We start from the raw sequence: 23786 nt of genomic DNA on the forward strand, positions 1-23786 counted from the left end.
CAATCTGTCATTGTCGATCATGAATTTGGTTGACACTTCTATTATTGAGAAAGGGTGAACAGGGATATTAAAATATTTCTTCTAATTAATTTCCTTTCAATGTGCACAAATTCATGCACCAGGCCTCTAGTGTTATTATAGATGCAAAAAGACAGATAGGCTCAGTGAAGATACTGTCCTAGAATGTAACTACCCACTATTACTGCTTTTGGTTAAAGTTTAATTTCCGATCGTCCTTTGTGGTTACTTCAGGTCTTTGAGTTTGCAAGACCATCATACAGGCCTTCCCTGAGCTTGTCAGGTTACCATGTGGCCCCTTTCACCCACAGCATCTTGGTAAGCCAGCTTACCTTTATCTTCCTTGGTATGCACAAGAGTGGGTACTTGCCATGGCCTGTGTTGCTCGGTGGTTAGAGCATCAACCTGAGCAGCAGAGTCACCTATTGGATTCCTGGCCAAGGGCACATACCTGGGTTGCAAGTCCAAGCCCACAGTGGAGTGGAATGGGGGTGCTGCAGGAGGCAACCTATAGATGTCTCTTTCACATTGGTGTTTTTCTGACCCCCCCCCGCCACCCCCCCTTCCTTCCAGTCTCTAAAATCAATGGAAAATATGTCCTTACTCCTTGGGAGAGGTACAAAGAAAACCAAAAACCAAAAAACGATAAAAAGGTAGATACTTAAAGTTTAGCTCACTGATTTTCAACCAGTGACTTTTGCCTCTCCAAGAACATCAGGCAATGTCTGAGACATTCAGTAAGGTCAGAACTGGTAAGAGGCGCTGCATTTAGTGGGCAGAGAGGCCAGGGATGCTGCTAAATCACCCGGCGGTGCACAAGACGGAGCCCCCTACAAAGGGTATTCGGGTCCCAAAAGGAAACAGTGCCGCGGTTACTGCGTGACTTAATGAAAGGCAAAATAAGCAAAGCCCGAGCTGGCGGAGCTCGCTGGGTGCAATGCCTGGGCTGTGATGGGACCAGCTGGCCAGGGGATAGCCAGGTTGGGTCCAGCGCCCTAGGCCGCAACAGGAGGAAGACACAGGGTTAACTACCCAGATCCCGCAGGCCCCGGATGTGGTGCAGAGCACATGGCTTCTCCTCCAATCCCAGCTCTAGCCCAGGGGTCCTCGCGGAACTCAGAGGCCAAGCTCTCGCGAGAAGTGGGCGGAGCTTCCGGCGGTTGTTGGCATTGACTTGGCTGTAAAGCTCTGGGTTCCCGGATTCCCGGATTCCCGGATTCCCGTGCTGGGCTGGCTGGGTCTCGGGGAGAGGGCGGGATCGGCTGTGAGGCCCCCACCCGCCGCGAGGTGCCTCCACTTCCAGGGCCGCGGGTTTCACAGCCTCGCTCCGTATCTCTACTCTCCAGCCGCTGGTGAGAGTCGCGCCCGGTACACAACCCGCTCACCCGTGGCAAGCCGAGGGGAGGAAATGTGTTTATCCGCCATTTCCTAGTTCGAGTGGGCGGGAGAGCCTTGAGGTATACCCGTTCCTCTTGATTCCTGGCCCGCGGTTGGGCTCTGAGGACAGGTGAGGAAAAAGTACCGGGAGCACACGTGAGGAGATGTAGCATCTTGTTTGTTTCCGTTAAAGCACCAACCCGGTGCGCGGGTGAGGAGGCGAACCTTCTTGCTTGTTGTCGTGCAAGCGCCGTCCCCGCTGGGCTTTCGTGCTTTCCCGCTTTCCCGAAGGTCAGCCACTGTTCCGTCTTCAGAAATTCCCGTGCCCGCTGCCTGCCTGGTAACCGTTGGCATCTTCTCTTCCAGCTCACCGTGCCCCCCAAATATGACGTGTTGAGTCAAGACGAACTACGCACAAAGCTGTCCCAGACCTTCAAGCGCCGAGGTATCCTGGACTCCCTCAAGGTGTCGGCTTGAGGCATATCTGTTCTGTAACTTTTACAAGTGGAAGCGGTGACAGGGAGTCCGCATTTAAACCCACTGGGTCTTGGTTTTAAAAATAATATGATATGCAGGTGGTATTGGGGAGTGACGCTTTTATGTTTTGTAGAACTCGTTATCCTGGAGAGCATTCTCAAACGGTTGAGAGTTTGCCCGGTCTTCATATTCAAATAGATTTATTGACTGACATTCAGGTAGGAGCGAGTAGCTGTATAAAATGAAAACATTTTAGCAACAAGGCAAGTTTTGTGAAACTGGTTTGTAGGTTCTTGAATTAATACGTGGTTTTGTAATAGTCATGTTTGGATGAAGGATATTGAGACAATATAATAAGCATTGTGTGCTGCTTACAGTACAATAGTCTGGAGAATGACAGCTTTTTTCTTTAAAATATAATGAAAGCTCTGAAGGTTTCACTTGGGCAGCACATACGTATTAGTATGAATTAACAGCAAGGAGTAGGGTTACCTCAAATGTGTTTTCATTACTATATACAGTTAGACGTGTATTTTACACTTATCAGGGGAAATACTGAGTTTTTCCTTCTCCCCCCATTGTTTTCGTAACTTAAAAAACAAAACAGAACACTTTATACCTATCTGAAAAACCCATAAAAACATAGAGGAAGAGAGTCTTTTCTGATTCAGCTATTATTGGCACAGTGTTGTGTGTGTGTATTCTTAGTTCACTGTTGTATAGTGAGCATTTTCCTGTGACCCGAAAAGTTCCTTGAAACCCTCCATTTAAGTGTCCCATGATTGGATGTATGTGTAATTTATGTAGCAGTCCCTGGTGAATGTTTAATCTTGGCAGAGAATAATTTACTAATACACTTTACATGTAAAGTAACATCAGGAATAGAATTGGTTTAAATGTGTTTTCATTACTACATATATTTCAGAAGTATATCTGAAATATAAATGCTGAATAGGTTATAACCAGGTCTGTGCATCCTTCAGTTGCATTTCTCATTTTTGCCTAGGTTACGTGGCATTCTTACATTCTTGTATGACTTTATCTATATAGAAAAGGCTAATATGCAAAGTGTTTCCTTGGAGGTTAGCCCGGGAGACCGGGAATTCGATTGCTCACTATGATGTGCGCTGACCATCGGGGGGTCGCACAGAAAATTGCAGGCAGCGAGCTGGTGTTGGCGGGGTACTGAGGGAGCAAGGAAAGGGGGAAGCAGGAACAGGGGAGAGGGGAACCGCGTGGTGGTGGTGCATGAGGGAGCAGGAAAGCAGGGAACCTGATCAGCCGTGATTGCCAGCCAGGCCTAGGGACCCTACCTATGCACTAATTTCTTGCATCAGGCCTTTAGTCCTGGAAAATAAAAGGCCATAAGCATTTTTTAAAAAATACATTTTATTGATTTTTTAAAGAGAGGAAGGAAGAAGGGTAGAGAGTCAGAAACATCGATAAGAGAGAAACATCGACCAGCTGCCTTCCGCACACCCCCTACCCAGGTACATGCCCTTGACCAGAATCGAACCTGGGACCTTTCAGTTCTCAGGCTGATGCTCTATCCACTGAGCCAAACCGGTTAGGGCCGTGGTGGCCAAACTGTGGCTCGCGAGCCACATGCGTCTCTTTGGCCCCTTGAGTGTGGCTCTTCCTAAGCCTTAGGAGTATCCTAATCTACACTAATAAAAGAGAACAATGGTAATTGGCATACGGCGATACCGTTTTTATTGGCTAATCAGGGCCATATGCAAATTAACTGCCAAGAAAGATTGGCGGTTAACTGCCAACAAGATGGCGGCTAACTTGCATATGTATGCACAATTCAGGGAGGCGAAAGGGAAAGCAGGAAGAAGCCCCCTGCCACTGACAGTGGTCGGAAACCCAGGGGGGAGCTAAGAACTGGGGGGCAGGGCAAAGGCGGCCCTGGGGCCGCCTTTGGCCTGCCCCCCAGCCATGATCGGAGAATCAGGCGCCTTTGCCGCCCTGGCCAGTGATAGCAGGAAGTAGGGGTGGAGCCAGCAATGGGAGCTGGGCACGGTCAAAGCTGGTAGTCCCGGGAGCTAGGGGTCCCTTGCCTGGGCCTAATGCGAAGCCCACGATCACGGCGCCCCCCGCTGCCACTGCAGGTCCCCGCTGCCCGGGACGGACGCCTAGGCCAGAGGCGTTAGGCCTGGGCAGGGGCGGAGCCTGCAACCGTGGGGAGCTGGGGTTCCCCTTCCCAGGCCTGACACCTCTGCCGGAGGCCTCAGGCCTGGTCAAGGGGCCGATCCGGTGATTTGTGATCAGAGGGTGATGAGGGTCAACTCCTCTGGCTGAGGCGTCAGGCCTGGGCGGGGGGTGGAGCAAGCGATCAGAGGGAGATGGGGGTCCCCTGTCCAGGCATGATTCCTGGGCCAGAGGCCTCAGGCCTGGGCGGGGGCCAGAGCCAGTGATCGGGGGGCAATAGGGGTCCCCTGTCCAAGCCTGACACCTCTGGCAGAGGCGTCAGGCCTGGGCAAGGGGCCGATCAGGCGATCGGAGGGTGATGGGGGTCAACGCCTGAGGGCTCCCAGTATGTGAGAGGGAGCTGGCTGGGCTGAGGGACACTCTCCCCCCACACACACACCCAGAGCACGAATTTCATGCACCGGGCCCCTAGTTACGTTAATAACAATGTACCTACCTATATAGTTTAAGTTTAAAAAGTTTGGCTCTCAAAAGAAACTTCAATCGTTGTACTGTTGATATTTGGCTCTGTTGACTAATGAGTTTGCTGACCACTGGGTTAGGGCAAAGCATTTTTTTAAGGCTCTTTGGCAGAGCATGTGTATTCTTCTCAGTATAAATGTCTTTTGTACTATAGGATTTTTGATGTGTAAGTACTGTTCTGAACTTGTAGTTATATACTCTTGTTCTTTTCAGGTGTAGGGTAGAAGATAGAGGTATAGCAACTCTATTTGTTTCCTGCTTGTATAGTATTGATATGAATACGTTGCGTGGATATAGGCAACATAGTCTTGAGCTCTGCTCAGTTAATATGTTTCCAGATTATATGCAAAGTAGATTAGGACAATATTCAGTAGTTCAGTTAATTTAGAGGTTTTCTTAAAACTCAAAGGAAAACTTAACACATTATAACCTTGAAGAAAATTACCCACTTTGAACCTACGTTTTCATATTTATAAAATGTGGGAAAATTACTGTATTTCACAGTGCCTTGAGATGTAAATAATATATATGGAAGTGCATTTTTAAAAATATATTTTTATTGATTTCAGAGAGGAAGGGAGAGGGAGAGAGAGATAGAAAAATGAATGATGAGAGAGAATCATTGATCAGCTGCCTCCTGCACACCCTCAGCTGGAGGTGGTGTCCTGCAACCTGGACATGTGCCCTTGACCAGAATCGAAACCAGCACCCAATATTTCTTCCAATATTATTTTCATATTCTTCATCAATCCACAGAGAGTTGAGGAAGCAACAGAATTTTCTCTTATACATGCTATCTGAATCAAAGACTGCTGAAATGGACTCATAGGGAAGATAGTTAGAGTCTTCATGTGTTCTGACTAAGCAGCAATTCACTTGGAAGCAGGTGAAAACAGCTCCTCTGGCCAGAATCCATGGGCTGCTTGTCTCATAGAGTAAGACAAAGTGTGCAGCAGAGTAGTACTAACTTTTGGCCATGGATCTAAAACAACTCCCCCATCAGACCTGCCTTGAGTGTGACGGGGGGCGGTGCCCCAACCCCCCAATCGGCCCTACCCTGAGCATGACTGAGGGTGGCATCACAACCTCCCAATCCACCCTGCTTTGTGCATGACAGGGGGCGGCGCCCCAACTCCCAAATCAGCCCTGCTCTGAGCCGGACCAGGGACTGCACCTAGGGATTGGGCCTGCCCTCTGCCACCCGGGAGCAGGCCTAAATAAAACGATTCTAATAAAACGATTCTAATTTGTGTGGCAAATCTGTGTATTCCTAGTGCAGCAAACCTGAAAGTTTGTTCCCATTTGTTTTTTTTTGTTTTGTTTTTTTTCTTTTTTGTCATTGAGCTAGACACAACTGAGAAAGCAGGTCATTCACGAATTGATGCACCCTGTATTGAGTGGAAGTCCTCCACCATTTCAGTGGAAGGGAGTGCCCTCTTCTTTTTAAAACATATTTTATTGATTTCAGAGAGGAAGGGAGAGGGAGAGAGAGAGAGAAATATCAATGATGAGAGAGAATCATTGATTGTCTGCTTCCCGCATGCCCCCCTACTGTGGATTGAGCCCACAACTTGGGCATGTGCCCTTGACTGGAATCGAACCCGGACCCGTCAGTCCCCAGGCCAACGCTCTATTCACTGAGCCAAGCCAGCCAGGGCAGGAGCACCCTCTTAATAGGCAGGTATACCTGTGTCCCACATGAGAAACCAGAGTCTGCAGAAGTGGGTAATTTGCTTAAGGTCACAGGATTTCAAGATGGCAACACAGGGCAGTAAATCTAGATCTCTAAAATGTGCTCTTTAGATAAGAGAAATAAAGAATACATTAATTTTTTTGAAACCTGTTTTAATCCTCAAGTATTAAAACATATGTTTACCACTTCTTAATTATTTTAACTGTATTCCTACACCATTGCCTTTGAACATATTAGTTACATTTTATCTTAAAGGCAGATATAGCAAACTTTCCATATATTTTTTAAATTGACTTAATATTTTAGAGCAGCTTCATAGCAAAATTGAACAGAACGGAGAGTTTCTGTATGTCTCCTCCTCCTTCATGCACAGCCTTCCCCATGATCAACATTTATACAGTCAATGAGCCTACATGGTGGCATCATTGTCACCTAAAATCCATAATTAACATTAGGGTGCACTCTTTATGTTGTCCCTATGTTTTAATTCTCTTTCTATTAGCTGTAGTTGTCCAAAAGTTTCTTATTCAGAAGTTTTAAGAAATCTTGAACAGTGTTAGTATTTGAAAAACTTGAAACTTAAATATGCTGTATTTAAGTTTGCCTGAGCATTAGTCAATTACATAGTTACTAGAGGCCGGATGCACAAAAATTTGTGCACTGGCGGGGGTGGGGGGTGTCCCTCAGCCCCACTTGTGTCCTCTCACAGTCTGGGACCCCTCGGGAGATTACGACCTGCTGGCTTAGGCCCACTCCCGGGTGGCAGAGGGCAGGCCCAATCCCTAGATGCCTGCACCGCAGCTCCTGGTCGGGCTCAGAGCAGGGCAGACAGGGGAGTTGGGGTGCCGCCCCCTGTCATGCACAGAGCAGGGCAGATCAGAAGGTTGCGATGCCACCTCTAGTCACGCTCAGGGTAGGGCCGATTGGGGGCTTGGGGCACTGCCCCCTGTCACGCTCAGAGCAGGGCCCATCAGGGGGGTTGGGGCTCCGTACCCTGTCACACACAGAGCAGGGCCCATCAGGGGGTTAGGTAGCTCCCCCCTGTCATGCACAGAGCAGGGCCGATTGGGGGGTTGGGGAGCTCCCCCCATCATACACAGAGCAGGGCCGATCAGGGGGTTGTGATGCCACCCTCAGTAACGCTCAGGGTAGGGCCGATTGGGGGGTTGGGGTGCTGCCCCCTGTCACACTCAGGGCAGGGCTGATGGGGAGGTTGCGGCTCCACCCCGTCACACACAGAGCAGGGCCCATGTGGGGGTTGGGGCGCCGCACCCTGTCACACACAGTGCAGGGCCCATCAGGGGGTTGGGGCGCTGCCACTGTCACACTCAGGGCAGGGCCAATGGGGAGGTTATGGCTCTACCCTGTCACACACAGATTAGGGCCCTGCTCTGTGCGTGACAGGGGGCAGCGCCCAAACCCCCTGATTGTCCCGGCTCTGTGCGTGACAGGGGGTGGCGCCGCAACTTCCCCATCAGACCTGCCTTGAGTGTGACGTGGGGTGGTGCCCCAACCCCCCAATCGGCCCTGCTCTGAGCCGGACCAGGGACTGCACCTAGGGATTGGGCATGCCCTCTGCCACCCGGGAGCAGGCCTAATCCAGCAGGTTGTTATTTCCCGAGGGGTCCCAGACTGCGAGAGGGCACAGGCCGGGCTGAGGCATCCCCTCTTCCCCCCCACCCCCCCCGAGTGCACTAATTTTTGTGCACCGGGCCTCTAGTACTAATATAAGGGTAATACGCTAATCAGACTGGATGTCTTCCAGACATCCTTCTGGACAAAGCCATGTTGGTGAGGGCTGAGGCAGAGGCAATTAGGGGCAATCAGGCCAGCAGGGGAGAGCAGTTGGGGCAATCAGGCAGGCAGGTGAGCGGATAGGAGCCAGCGGTTCCAGATTGGGAGATGGATATTGGACTGCCGGTTTAGACCCATTCCTGGCAGTTGGACATTCCCCGAGGGGTCCTGATTTGGAGAGGGTGCAGGCCAGGCTGAGGGATCCTCCCTCACCACTCCCTTACCCCACTCTTTCCCCCTACCCCGTGCATGAATTTTGTGCACCGGGCCTCTAGTATTATATATTTAAATGAATTAATCATGAAGAGCATAGTTAATTAAGCACCTGTTGATTGAGATTTTGTTGTTTTATTGTTTGGGTTTTGCCATTAGAAGCGGTGTGCAGTGTACACTCTTTGTTTCCCTGTGGAAGTGTAGCTGTGTGAATTCCTAGAGGTGAAAAGACTAGGTTAAAGAACACATGTCTTTTTGAATACACAAACACTAACAAATTTCCCTCCTGAGTGATTGAACCTGCCGACTTCCCCGCTTTCTTGCCAGCACTTCACGTATGATCAGAGTTTTAATCTTAGCAGTCTTATTGGGAAAATAGGACCCCTTTGTTTTAGTATTAACTTGCATTTTCTTAGGATTTTGTTTATCGACATTAAATTGTCTTACTGATTTATTAGATCTCTTTAATATTATGAAAGTTAGTGTGCTTTCTCCTCATTATAGCAAATATTTTCTTCCAGTGTGTCATTTGTCTTTTGACTTTATTTCATGCCATATATAAGTTCTTAATTTTTATGTTATTAAATATTTCTCTTTATCACTTCTAGATTTTTGTATCATGCTTGGGAAGGACTTCCTTCAGAAATTATTCTTAAGAGATATATAACGTACAACAGGATAATGTTATAAGTCCAAAATTTATAAAGTGACTGAGTAATGGTTGAATGAAAGTTGTGAGACAAAACTATGTACATTGTGTTTTTTAGGTTTTCTCGTGGAGTTTTTAAAAGAAATGGCAGAATATCATCAGGCTAAAGAGACTTGTGACATGGACCCTCAGACAAGTGCAATTTTGCCTAGCAAAGACTCTCTTGGTAATTTCAGGCTTTTTTCCTGATTCCAGGTTTCTATTTTCTTTTTGAATGAAGAAAAAGATCTGCTTTCCTATGTTGTGTGTGTTCCTAAACTGTGTGCAGGTGGAGTGCTCATTTCCCATTGTGTCAGCACAGTCCTACCTTCAGTGCTGCCCCTCCCTCTGTGATCACCAGGTGGATGCAAAGGCCCATGTTCTTGTTTGTTGGGTCAACCCCTCAACTGGGAGGCTCTTCCCTGTGACTCATCTAACTTTATCGTATAGCCATTAACGTGAGAAGATCCTAGACTATTTGCATTGCGGAAAACTAGAGAAGTCAGTGGCCCGTCACTTCATGTTATTGTTGAGGAAACCAAGGTCACCAGATGAAGGAAAAGTGATACTGGAGTCCAAGTTTTCTGGTCCATGATCCAGATCCTTTTCCATGGGACAGCCTTTCTACATACAGTACCATCCTGCCTTTAGGCGTATGCTCAGAAGGGAAACAGGTGGCTAAAATGCTGTGATTAATCCTGGCTCCTCCTTACTCATTAAAAGCAATAACTTGTTAGACAATAAATTCAAATATCTTAATCTGATTCTGCCAGTCTTTTTTTCCTGTGCATACTTTTTAGTGGGCACTGGTGTTTACATGATTGAGATTGCACTCTCGTGTGGGTTTTGCACTCTGTTAATGTTTGATTCTAATCCACATTTGGTTTGAGGGCTTCGGGTCTGCTGCAGAGAGCACTGGAATGAGAGAAATAGCAGACCTGGCTTTTGTCCCAGTTATGCCATTGTGTAGTTGCTAAGCCCTCTGGGAGTCACCTACACTGTGTGGGCACCTGTGTCCTCTGTAAAATGGAAGACTTAAAACTAAGAATCTCTGATTCATTTTAAGATCAGTGTTTTGAACATGTGACTCAGCTTTCACCAAAGACCATAAAAGAACTCTTTGGCACTTGGAGACTGGAAAAAGATGCCATTTTTTTCTGACCTACCTTTTGCTTTCTTTTCCCCTGACTTTTATGATGGAAATTTTCCAGCATTCAAAAAAGTTGAAAGTTTTACAGTTCACCAGTAAGTTTGTATTATGTTTGCTTGATCACTTTCTGTACATCCAGTAATCTATCTCAATTTTTTGAATTGGTTCAGAGTAAATTGCAGATGCCCCCTGTCCGTATCCCTGTACTCTTTGCTTTTGAACAGACTTCTTGCTCACCTACCCTGAGTCCTCTGCCCTGTTTGTGTTTTTTTAATAGCTGAGAAGCTTCAACATATTGATGATCAGTTTCCAGGTGCTTACCCTCAGCATCCAACATTAGGAACTTTAGAAATAAAGTTAAATGAATATAAGAGAGAACTAGAACAGCAGCTTCAGGCAGAAATGCATGAAAGGGTAAGTTTATCTTGTTGCTGTTAACAAAAGTGATATTTTTGCTTATCTTTTCATTCTTAATCTTAGGTATATAGGAAAATATCTAGAATCTTTAATAAACTAGAGGCCCAGTGCATGTGTAGGTTCCCTAGTAGCTACCTGCTGGTGGGGCCTCCCTTTCCCTGGCCACCTGCTGCCAGGTGGGGCTGGTCTCAGGGGACAGGCTGCAGGTGGTTGGCCAGCCCCGCCCCTGCTTGAACTCCCGGTGAAGGGGACAATTTGAATATATGGCTTTTATTATATAGTTAATATGATATGTACTCTTGTGCATGTTATTATTTTTCTTTCCACTTGCTGTTGTTTCTTTTTGCCTTTTGAATGAGTTTTACAGGAACAGTTAATGAGACCAAAGATGAATTAAACTATAAATATAGGGTGTCCCAAAAATATATAAACACACCTTGAATAATTATAAAGGCAGTGTATATTAAACAACATTTTCACAATTGAGCTATCGGCTGTTAGAGTGTGTATACATTTTGGGGGGGATACCCTGTATAATTAATGAATATTGAACTTAAACATGGAGAATTTGTTACTGATTGTTTAGTATTATTATTTACAATGATTTGTAGTCAATTTGCAGTTGAAGCATTTTAAAAATACTGAAGTAGTACAAATTAAAATGGAAGAGAAAGGAAAGTCTGAGGAGTTAGTGGTTTGGGAATGATGTTGGAGAGCTTGTCAAGCAAGATCGGAAGCCTTCTTGGGAAAAGATGTTCCTTGAGAGAATTCAAAAGCACCAGAAGGCAATATTTTAAAATCATTTACTGGATGGCTCCTTCCTGCAGCTGCTTGTAGATTTGCTAAAAGTCCAGGGGTGAGATGAGACATTTGCTGGAACACTTGAGGACCTAGAGCAGTGATGGTGAACGTTTTGAGCTTGGCGTGTCAAAAATTTTGAAAAACCCTAACTTAACTCTGGTGCCATGTCACATATAGAAATATTCATATATTTTTTTGATATTTGCAACCATAATAAAAAAAGATTTATATTTTTGATATTTATTTTATATATTTAAATGCCATTTAACAAAGAAAAATCAACCAAAAATATGTATAAAATGAACAAAAACAGAAAAACAATGTACATTTAAGAAAAAATAATAATAAAAACAATGATAATCATTACCATTTGCAACGTCATGGATGGAACTGGAGAGCATTATGCTAAGTGAAATAAGCCAGTCAATGAAGGAAAAATACCACATGATCTCACTCATTCATGGATAATAGAGACCATTATAAACTTTTGAACAATAATAGATACAGAGGCAGGCCTGCCTCAAACAGATTGTCAAACTGCAGCGGGAAGGCCGGGGAGGGTTGGGGGGCAGGAGGTAGGGGGGTAAGAGATCAACTAAAGGACTTGTATGCATGCATATAAGCATAACCAGTGGACATAAGACATTGGGGGATAGGGGAGGCTAGGGGACTGTCTAGGGCGGGGGAATAAAATGGAGACATATGTAATACCCTTTGGAATACTTTAAGCAATAAATTAAAATAAATAAAATAAATAAATAAATAAATAAATAAATAAAAAATTAAAAAACAAACAAACAATGATAATCAAATGGTACGAAAACTAGAAATTAGTGACTTTTTTGGTGCTGAAGTTTGTCTGCTAATTCTTCGATTGCAGGTTCATACTTGGTGCACTTCAAAGCCAAGCAAGCGCCACTAACATCATGTTAGCCGGTTCCTTTTGTTCATTTTAATATTATTTAATGCTGAGAACAAAGTCTCACAAAAATATGTTGATGAAAAAATTGTTAGCAAAGCCATCGCTAGATTTTTTATATTGCTAAAAGTGTCAGGAACTCTGTTCCAAGCACTCAAAATTTCTTCTTCATAGTTGCACTCTTCATGTTTCAGACGATTTCGTTCCAGATTTTCAAGTTTCGACCTTAAGTCGACAAACACGAGTCCAAATGCTACCTTGAAAATCTGCAAGTTGCATCTCTAAATCATCAATTTGCATCCATTGGAAATTATTCAATTCCAAAGTACTGTAAACTACATCCAGATACTTAATTATTTTAATGGTCTGTTCTAGGCTTCTAAATTGGTTGAATCTTTCGCTGAACTGTTCAAAGAACGTGTTTACTATATTCTGGTACATAAGTATAGACTCCATTACACTTGTAGTAGCCTTCTCGAAATACTTTTTCATCTGAGGAAAATACGAGTTTTAGTTTCAATATCTCGCTTGAAAATTTTAAGTTTACTTTCAAAAGATTTGATGTATCCAAACATAACGTCAATATTTTTGCCAAAACCTTGTAATTTTAAGTTCAGTTCATTCATATGAACAGAGAGATCTGTAAAAAACATCAAATTGCTGACCCACTTATGATCATTGATCTGAGGAAAGTTTGCCAGATCCTTATTCTCAATAAATACCATAATTTCTTGAAAGCACTCCACAAATCGCTCAAGTAGTTTTCCTTGACTTAGCCATCTCACACGATTGAACATCAGTAGTCCACTGTAGGTTGAATCAACTTCCTGTAAAAGTACAGAAAATTCTCGCTTGTGAAGGGGTCGAGAAGCTATAAAATTCACAATTTTTGTTACAACTGACATTAAATCATTCAATTCAGAGAATCCCGATTTGGCACACAACACCTCCTGATGGATAATGCAATGAAAAGGTGCAAGTGGATGTCTAATAGCTTCCATAAACAATTTCAGGAATCCCACTTTTTTCCCACCATCTTTGGTGCCCCGTCTGTCGTGACTGACACAATTTTAGAGATATCAATGTTTAGGACACTGAATGTTTTTATAACAACTTTACATATTTGGTTTCCTGATGTACTCATTGGCACTTATTCTAACTTCATCAACTCTTCTCTCATAGTGAGACCATCAGAGCCTGAGAAGTTGTGCGAATTTGCAAGCCTCCACCTTCCAGGTCTGCGCACAGTCTCCACGCACCCACTCGCCCCTGGCACCAAGCACCCGGCAGACTGGCAGAATCCGAGGCTGCTTTTTTGCATCCAGTCCAGCTATGTGCTTATTTTTATCGTTCCCTTCTGCCAGCAGCCCTGTGGGGCCCCTTCCCCACTTGAGGGTCACGCTGGTCCCAAGGGCCACGGACTCTGTGGGGCGCAGATTTCACCCCGCGCGGTTCTCTCTCCAACCTGAATTGCAAACCGCACCTTTAGGGGAAGTCTAACCTTTCTGTGAGAAGAAGCAGTGCTCGTCTGAGTTCACGCAGTCACGCTGCTTGAGATCCCTTGTTTCCATGTTAGTAGCTGATCTCTGGTTGTCTGTAACAGCCACTCAAGATGGCACAGTCTCCGCTGCTGAGCCGGCACACAGGGAGACGTTTCAGCCGCAGTCTCCAACCGTCCTTTTTTTTCTTGGAGTTCTCTGTCTTTCCCAGCTGCAGACTGTCTCTCAGCTGAATATCCTCTGCCTATTCGGGCTGTATGTTACCCGTTTCAGCTGCTCACCCTTATCTGCTCCAGGACAAGGCACAGGACACGTCCGTTTATACCTCCGCCATTTTTCTCCCCTTATATCTTTTTCTTCTAACCCTCCCATTCCTGTCTCCTAATGAACATGGCGATCAAGTGCGTCCGTTTGCTGAATGCACCCGAACGCACAGGAAGCTTACCCGAGGCACATGTTGACAATAATGAGGCCGTTTCCAGAATTGGGCATTTTGTCACTCGAGTAAAAATAAAGTGTCTTGAGTAAAGATTAATCTCTTTATAGTGCAATTCTTAACCTTTTCATATTAATGCCAATATTGGAACAGTGTATCTTGGATGTTTTCACAATGTATCTTTGCTACGCAACACTGATGTACATGCTTACATCTGGTTTTAGAATTGTGTAATTGATCATGAGTAACATGAGTAATAATATTACTCGAGTGATGCCCAGCTCTGGCCATTGCGAGAGACAAATATATGAATACGCAATTTTTTGTCTCTTTCGATGCGTGTCACCCAAAATGGTACGCGTGTCATAGGTTCGCCATCACTGGCCTAGAGGACTAGTAGGGACTGCGGTCAAGAATACACCTGGAAGAATCAGCTTTGAAAAGGATACTAAGACTTCTTTTTTCGAGATTACTGGAAGGAAGAGTGGAAGTGAATGTCCGAGTCAGGGGCGTGAGACAACCTCACTAAAATTGCAGCAGATGTGAGAATTAAGTGATAAGGAGAGGACCAGAGGTATGGAATGGCCACTGGGTGGCGGGGGGTTGCAGAAGGAGCAGAGCAGCTCTCTGAAGCTGACAGGATTCTCGAGCTGTTTTGAGGGTACTGCTGAAGTGGGCAACCTGGAATTGAAGTAGACCAGACCAAGTGCATGTAGGTCAAGAATTTCAAACACTAACACGAACCAAGTTTATGTGGGCTGCAAAACAAAAGCTTCAATTTTCATAGAAAGGTTTATTTCGATAAAGACATGCTGGATACAAAGGGCTAAAATAAATGAGTAATCGTTAACAAAAAATAATAGAACGTTTTAATAAAAATTAGTATTTTGCATTGAACATTAACTTCCCAGACACTGAATAACTGGACAGATTAATAAGCACAATGCAAATAAACCTACTTTTCTCATTCTCCAAAAGCAAAGTATTTCCTGTTGCACATACCAAACAAGTCAGTACAAGACTAATGATGTGGTCATCGGGTGCTAAAATATTGTCTGCTAGTATTAATGGAGAGAAATGGCACGCCTGTGCGTAAGGCGCACAAGGGAAATGAATGCAACACAATTATAATCAGTCATTAGCAAATGTAGTTAGTAATTAATAATTATGTAAATCAGGTTATTGTAAAAATCAGGTTACGAAATTTTTATTAATACGCTACATACTGTTATATTCGCTGAGCCACAAACATATTCATTGTGGGCCATGTGCGGCCTGTGGGCCATGAGTTTGACATGCTTGTTGTAGGTGATTGTTCTGTTGCAGCTCTTGGGAGGATTTGGAAGGTCATTGAGGGCAGAAAAATGGTCGTAGTTGAGGAGTGTAGCTTTATAGAGCTGAATTTATTTCATTTGAGAAAGGCAGCCTGTTTAGTTGAAGACATTGGGGTTCAGCATGATGGTGAGCGGAACCAGAGCAGAGTGTGGATGACTAATAATCCAGGAGAGAAGGGAGAGCTACGTGGCAGTCTCAGACATCAAGGAGTAAGTCTGGGGATACAGACAGATGGAAGAATAAGGGTGGACCAACAGGACAGAGTTGCAGGTTGGGGTTCTAGGTGAAGTTGGAAACCAAATGCAATGTGCTTCCATCTGAGCAAAGGCAAAGGTCCCTGCAGTAGAAGGGTCTGGGGCTTATAAGTGTCATCCATGTGGCCATTTGATCTTGTCACCCAGAAAATGACTGGACAGGACATGAAGAGGTTGAGGAATGGTGGGGAGTGCATGCCAGCAAAAGAGATTGGATTGTTTCTTTTGGAAAAACAGTTCCTTTCCCAAGGGTTGTCAGACCTAACTAGGTTGGGGTCATGGTTTCCTCAGCCAGGACTACTGATACCAGGAGATGGTTGAAGTTAAAAGGCTTCCTTCCAGTGTCAACCTTTCTTGGAGCTTCTCAGTAAAACCCAGTTATTAATGGTGACCACACCCCCTCTCCAATTTTTTCTGGCATTTCTGGGAATTGGGTTAATTTTAGCTATAAAAATAAATGGAAGCACTGGTCTTTGAGATGATGGGTTGTGTTCAGACTAACACTTTGAACCTTAAAATGAGTGAGTGACTAGATCAGATCAACCAGTTGACAGCCTGTCTCCATTCAGTCAGATTCTCTGAAGGCACTGGAGAAGCTTGGCATCCTCATAAAAGGCACCATACTTTTACTCTGCCACCCAACTGTTCACCCCCTTCTCTCCCTGATAAAACTGTCCTGTCCTTCAAACTTTAGCTTCAATGATGCTTCCTGGTGACGCCTTCCCTGAATCCCATTGATAGACTCATTTAGGCGTCATTCCTGCCGTGGAGACTGGACTCTGGTTGTGAAATTATCACATTGTAGTATTATTTCTCTCTCCCTCAGTAAATTGTGAATTTTTTAAAAGATGGGGACTGTAGCTGTTCATCTTTTCATATCCAGCTCACTGTGCTTTTTGACATGATATTCAGTAAATCCTTGCTCAGTGAACACGCAAATGTAAGTGTGATCTATTTTTCACAGTTTCATTCCAGCTTGTTCATTCTGAGTCAGAACCGCCCATGAATTGAAACTTTCAGACGACTATTGAACCATGGGGATTCTACTTTGTTAAGTTCCCCCATTTTGTTTTTTGTTTTTTTTTTTCTGGAGAACTTACAAAAATGTTAAGGAAGTGTCAGGATATTCTGCACAAGGGATATTAGGGTAATATAGCGTAACAGTCATTGGGCTAGGGAAGCCATGGGCAAACTACGGCCCGCGGGCCGGATCCGGCCCGTTTGAAATGAATAAAACTAAAAGAAAAAAAGACCGTACCCTTTTATGTAATGATGTTTACTTTGAATTTATATTAGTTCACACACACACTCCATCCATGCTTTTGTTCCGGCCCTCCGGACCAGTTTAAGAACCCATTGTGGCCCTCGCGTCCAAAAGTTTGCCCACCCCTGGACTAGGAGGTAAATTCTTGTGTAACTAGAATAGGCAAAATGCATACCTTGAGATGGAATGTTTTAAAAGTGAAATTGTTCCTCTAATTGTCTGTACTTTGTTCTCTGGAATGTAGGAAGCAGTCCATTAGTTCAAATCAGTCTTATTTTCCTCAGCTTGCTTGCTACAATTAATGCTTTCCTCTACAGATGGAAACAAAAGAAAGTTATGCTCAAATACAGCTTCTACTGAAAGATATCGATTTCCTAAAAGGCAGAGAAGCAGAACTGAAGCAAAGAATTGAAGCTTTTGATTTGTAAGTAATGTTTTCATTTTGACTATTCAGAGTCTGTGAGTTTAAAACAAATACTACTAATTATTCTAATGCTAATTGCCAAGTAGAGTTCTTGGATGTAAAGGTGCATTCGGCTAGTTTTAAAAGGCATAAGTTGAGAGAAACAAAGACTAGGATTTTGCTTTTGAAATATTAGTTATTGGGATGAAAAGCAGTGAGACACCATCATCAGGCTACAGTAAAACCAGACCAGTACTTTGAAGAAGCTAACAACTGTTAACAAATTATGTTCAGTCACACACTTATGTTTAGTCATTGAGATCTAACGGTTCCATGTGCATGTAGTAACTCAATGCAGTGGCTCTGACTTGATTTGTACTGGGTGATGGATGTGTGTGTACTAAGTGCTCACCACTATTTCATTCTTCACATTGTACCTGCCATTAATGGCAAGCTCACCAGTCTAGTTTATGAAACAGGTTTCATTTCCATTAGGTTCTACTGTTAGTTGACTCTTACTTCCTTAGTGGATTTGCCCTGGTCTTCATTAATGTGGTTAGATCATTTATATAGGCTTTAATTCATTTTATTTTTCATCTCTGCTACATTACTCTGTTCTAAGCAGTACTGAAGTGGTAAATTGATCATGACAGAAAAGGAAAGTGACAAATAAGCCATCGATTTTCAACTGGTGTGCTGCAAGAATATATAAAACATGACATACCTGACTGTAGTCAAGGGCGTTAACCTCTTTTTCCTTAGATTTTCAAATAAAAAAAAAAGACAACAGTCAACACAAAATAGCGGTTCATTGTGAACGATTCAAAAATATACCTGTTGTGTTTTTTTTAAATGGGCAAATATATTTTTGGCATGCTGCAGAATTTTAGTAGTTTATGTGTGTCAGAGATAAATAAGGTTGAAAATCGCTGATATCTTACGTAATAAAAGCCTAATATGCAAATTATTCCCTCTACTGGAGTTCCACTGTGAGTTTGACCACTGGATCAGTCGATCAGTCACTATGACGTGCACTGACCACCAGGGGGCAGACGCTCGGACCAGTAGGTTAGCTTGCTGTGGGCACTGGTGGGCTGGACTGGAAAGTGAGATGTGAGGTGAGAGCTGTCAGGAAGTTCCTGGGGTTTGTCTTGAGCCCTGGGCAGAGGCAGGTGGGGGCGGGAGCCAGCAGGGACCGGGTGGCTGGGGAGGCTTCTATGCTGAGAGCCTGGACTATGCAGCCCTCCGCAGCCTGTGGCCTTCTCAGTGCTCAATTTATAATCTTCAGAGCTGCTTATATTTATTTAAGTTTCACTAACTACTCCAGGAGAGTGGGTAACACCATTATAGGGGGCAGGCCAGGCATAGCTGCCCAAAGCCAAGGTGCAGCCTCAGGCTCCTGGAACGCAGCTGAGAGGGGGGTGGGGCTGAGTCAAAGAAACTGAGTCCAAAACTTGAGGCGGAGGCAGCAAGAGGTGGAGGATGATAGCTGTGCAGGGGCCTAGAAAAGCTGTTGTGTGGGGACAGCCAAGGAACCCAGTGCCTCTCCCACGGGACAAGGTCTACATCCCTCCCTCCTCCTCCCGGTGACCTGTCACCCCAGCTCTTCTCCAAAGGTTGGACTTGGCCCACAGAGCTCTCCACCACTGCACACCCTGTACTGCCTTGTCTGCCCCACCCCACTCTGCACAGCCCGCTCCATTCCCACACAGCCTTTGGAGAGCTCTGCCCCCAGAGGAGAAAGTGGGAGGCTGCAGACAGGAGGTCACATGAGGAGGGGGCAGAGCAGGGCCCACCAAGTTAGATGGAGGGGAAGGAGGGAGAAACCCCACAGGACTGGGGGCAAAGACAGTCGGGGAAGGAGGGCCATGTGGAAGCTTTGCCCTTGGTTGAAGTAGAAATCCTGACCCCATTTTACAGACCGCAGCAGAGTGTGTGTGTGGGGAGGGTCAAAGCAAAAGAGGGCTTGAGGGGACTGGATGGAGAGCAGCAACGTTTGATTAATGGCCTACTTACTATTTTTATTGATTTCAGAGAGGAAGGCAGAGTGAGAGAGAGAGAGAGAGAAACATCAATGATGAGAGAGAATCCATCGCCTCCTGCATGTGCTCCATACTGGGGATTAAGCCCGCAATCCAGGAATGTGTCTTTGACCGGAATCAAACCTAGGACCCTTTAGTTCGCAGGCTGCGGCTGTACCTACTCTACCAAACCATCTGGGGCGACCCATGGCCTATTTAAAAACCACTGCAGTAGGCTGAGCAGGGGTCTTACCATGATGGTGTTACCTGATAATGAGGGTGTCTGTCTTTATGTTGGAGTAATTGGAACTGCAACGAAGTAAAGACACAGCAATGGAGCCTACAAAGGGTTTCCACGCACACAATGCAATTTACTTCATGTGGCAGCTGAATTTGGTGAGCAGAGCCTTAGAAGAACATGCGGTCTCCAAGACCAGGGGCAGGGGAAAGTTCATGCTGAACATTCTGTGCTGTGAGTTACAACCTATATATATAAAGGCATGATATGCTAAGTGTCTGACCGAGTGGTCAACTGACTGGTCGCTACGACTTGCACTGACCACCCGGGGGCAGATGTTCCAACCAGTAAGTTGCTTGCTGCTGGGGTGGGGCCCATCAGGACCAGGCAAGACAGGACCAGACTTGCCCTGGAGCCCTCCTGTGATCCCACCCCAGCCCCAATTGGGACTGGGTGAGAAGATCAGGACTGTGTGAGACCACCGTGATCAGCCAGGTGGAGGGACCCCTGCCATTCATGAATTTGTGCACCAGGCATCTAGTAAGCTAATAAGTATAGTTTACTGCTCCTTTGCTTTACATGTTAGTCAGCAGAGGGTGCTAACACATAGAGCTTTTATCCTTTGCTTGGAATGGTCAGCATTCCCTAGCACTTACCTGGCTCGATCCAAGGGAAGACCATTCCATTCTTCAGTATTTGGAAGTTCTGATTGACCTATCTATCTTTTTCTATTGTTCAGCACTCTTCAGTATTCAATCACTAGATTATTAAATATCAGAAACAAATCTTTTGTCTTTCATACCTATGGGCTGATCAGTTAAACCTCACAGAAATAATCTTACTGAAGAAATAAGTACTAAAGCAAAAGTACACTAACTTAAGTTTGGTATGTAGCTTTTCTCTGAATTTATTATGGCCATTTATTACCTGCAATCATTTTTTAAGTGTTCATCATCTTCTATGAAAAGCACTTTGGTCTTGAAACTTGCACACTCCCTGCAGCCTGGTGCACCATGCTGCTCCATCTGCTACTTCAGATCCCACATAACTTGGTCAGTTCATAAAATAGATGGAGAACTCCAGCTCTTTCCAGTTACTTCCCAGCAGTGACAGTCACATAACAGTTTTAGCTTGTGGAGCTAAAATTATGTTATTTTTTTCTCCTAAAGTCTTTACTTCAGCAATTACAGTTTTATTTTTTTGCTTTTTATATTTTTGCTAATATCAGAGGCTACAGAAGAAAATCATAAAAGTGTGGCTGATGCACTTAGGAGACAGGATCCTGAATATAAAGAGCATGGAGGAGACCTGTGACCAAAAGCTCAAGAATGAAATTCTAAAGAAATTGTTTGGTGTTCTTAAACAAGTAATAGATTTGGAATAAGTTGATGGAAACACAGCAATACTAGTGAAGTAGATAAGACTTAACATTTTATGGTGATAGTGTTTAAAAAAATACGTTTTTTATTGACAGTCAAGCCTTTCCCATGAATATTTAAGATAACAGTATAGGGAATAGCATCCTCTGCTCTTTCTTACTCATAGCTTTTCTAACATGTATTGAGGGTCTGTGATTTGCTTTCATTTTATGGCACATTGTGAGTTGCTCAGCTCACATTGTAGATAAACTATAAAAGTGGTTGATCTAAGGCAGTTATTCTCAACCTTCTGACCTTTTAAATACGGTTTCTCATGTTGTGACCCAACCATAAAATTATGTTCGTTGCTACTGCATAACTGTAATGTTGCTACTGTTATGAATCGTAATGTAAATAGCTGTTATGCAGGATGGTCTTAGGCGACCCCTGTGAAAGGGTCGTTCAACCACCAAAGGGGTCGCGACCCACAGGTTGATCAACTTTTTAAAAATTCACTTTTTTAAAAAAAAAAAATAATTTTAGGGAGGAAAGGAGAGAGACAGGTAAAAATCAGCATGAGAGAGAAATATTGATCTGTTGCCTCCTGTATGTGCCCTGATCAGGAATTGATCCCATGACCTTCCAATGCACTGGACAGTGCTTCAACCATCTGAATCAGGCTGACCAGGGCTGGAATTATAATCCCTTTTAGTTCTCTTTTCCTCTCCCGCCTCATACTTGCCACTACGATGGAGGTATCTATCAATTTATAAATTATTCTGCCTAGTGGTTTTAGTGCTTATCAGGTAACATGTGCCCTGTATTCCTTCAAGATTCTGCAAAGCCAGAATCAAAAGAAATAAATGGAAATTAACAATGGAGCAAAAAAATTATACAGGAAAAGGAAAATATGATAACTATGGTTACTATGACTTCCCTATAATCTGAGTTTTAATGTGTTGCAGTGATTAACTACTCAGTGCAGACATCAAGCCCATATGGTAACTTTTCTCTACAGTGCTCAGTGTAGTGTCTAGCACACAGGTGTTCATATAATATTCATTGAGTAAATGAATTTGTGGTGAAGAGATGACTCAACTAACTTTTGGTATGTCTTAATAAGTGGTCTCTTTTTACTGCCTTGCCCGTAATTTGTCATGAGATTACATTACATAGTACTTACATTACATAGTACTGAGCTTATTCTTTAAAAGAATTCTAATTAAAATATAGTACCTTTCCATGTATAGATTTTGAAATGATGACATACATATAGTATGTCAGCTTCTCGAGTATAATAGCAAATGCTGACATGTCTGTAGTTGTTAAACCCTTAGGACTAAATGAATGAGTAAATGTGTATGTTAATTTTCCCACTGCTTCGCAGATCATGTACTGTTTGATGTTGTCTGGTTTGGGTATCCTCTATGACTTGAGCAAGGGTGGGAATTCACAGGATACTCACCATCTATCTCAACTGAAACGTCTGCTAGTGGCAGTTGGTGGAGATAAGTAAAACTTGAAAGTGTGCTTTTGGTATTGCTAACCCAGATATGAGGGTGGTCGAAGTTGGCCCCGAACCCTATGCCCAGCCCTTGAGGGCAAAAGTTCTTTGGGGTGGGGATGGGGTGCAAGGCAAGGCAGGTGGATGTGACTGACTTCTTGTTCTTGGGATTTAGAGTCAGTTGTACCAGTGTAAATTGAACTTAATTTACTTTTGTGTGCCAATCCAGACCACCATGGAATAATTGTTCTCAATAACCTCACAATAACGAGTTTTGGGGACCAAATTAAAGGATTGTAGCAGGTTTTATATTCAGAATTTGGATCTCTGGGCTTTGGTACTGATAGTCCTTGAAGTTATGCATGGCCATGTTCATGCCCTTAGGTGCCTGGGTGCCACAGAAACCCATACATTGATAGGAATCTGTTCAGGAAAGTGACAAGAAAATCATTTTGGTCATTCTAATTCTCAGGTATCAACTTGAGCTAAAGGATGACTACATTGATAGATCTAACAGACTGGGTGAAGAGGACAGGAAGAATAAAGGTGATTCTTGTGGAGAAGAAAGCTGCATTTGTAAATTTCTGGTATAGGTTATTAGCTTCCTAAATTGGGCCTGTTCTAAATTTATATGTGTGTGTGTAGCTTACATTTTACTTTTACTACAAAATTAATCATTATTTTGTTCTTTTAATTTTACGTATCAAAAATGACCTTAACCTGAGAGAGGTAGGGTATTCAGGAGGTTTTTCTTCCCCCATCTACTTTCCTCCCTCCCCTTTGACCACCACTTGCTTGTTATCAATATTTATGGGCCTGTCTGTTTTGTTTTGTTTATTTTTATTTCTTAAGATTCCACATGTAAGTTAAATCATAAGGTATTTGTTTTTCTCTGTAACTTATTTCATCATAATATCCTTTAGATTCATCCATGTTGTCACAGGTGGCAAGATATTATTCATTTCAGTGGCTGAGTAATATATCACATCTTCTGTATCCACACATTCATTTATTGATGGTAGTCTAGGTTGCTTCCAAATCTTGTCTGTTACTAGTAATGCTGCAGTGAACATGTGGGTGCACATGTATGTCTTTTCAAATTGGCATGTTGTTGTTTTTTACATATACTGAGAAGTAGAATTATTAGAACATATGGCCGCTCTTATTATTATTTTTTTGGGGGGGGTGGGGGTGGGGAGAGTGACTTCACACTGTTTTTCCATAGTGGCTGCACCAATCTGCATTCCCACC

General features: G+C 43.8%; 1 pseudogene across 1 annotated transcript in view; it reads left to right on the forward strand.

Annotated features, from left to right (window-relative positions):
- The window catches only part of LOC308512409 (centriole and centriolar satellite protein OFD1-like), a 134084-nt pseudogene that overhangs the window by 80921 nt on the left and 29377 nt on the right, over positions 1–23786 (forward strand). Inside the window, exons 2-7 of the transcript in view lie at positions 9016–9123; positions 10364–10500; positions 11126–11288; positions 17329–17427; positions 20925–21020; positions 23008–23081. The product of the transcript in view is annotated as a centriole and centriolar satellite protein OFD1-like (transcript). The remainder of the gene's footprint in view (positions 1–9015; positions 9124–10363; positions 10501–11125; positions 11289–17328; positions 17428–20924; positions 21021–23007; positions 23082–23786) is intronic.

This window comes from Myotis nattereri (assembly GCF_964212035.1).
Source record: "Myotis nattereri genome assembly, chromosome: Y".
Lineage (NCBI taxonomy): Eukaryota > Metazoa > Chordata > Mammalia > Chiroptera > Vespertilionidae > Myotis > Myotis nattereri.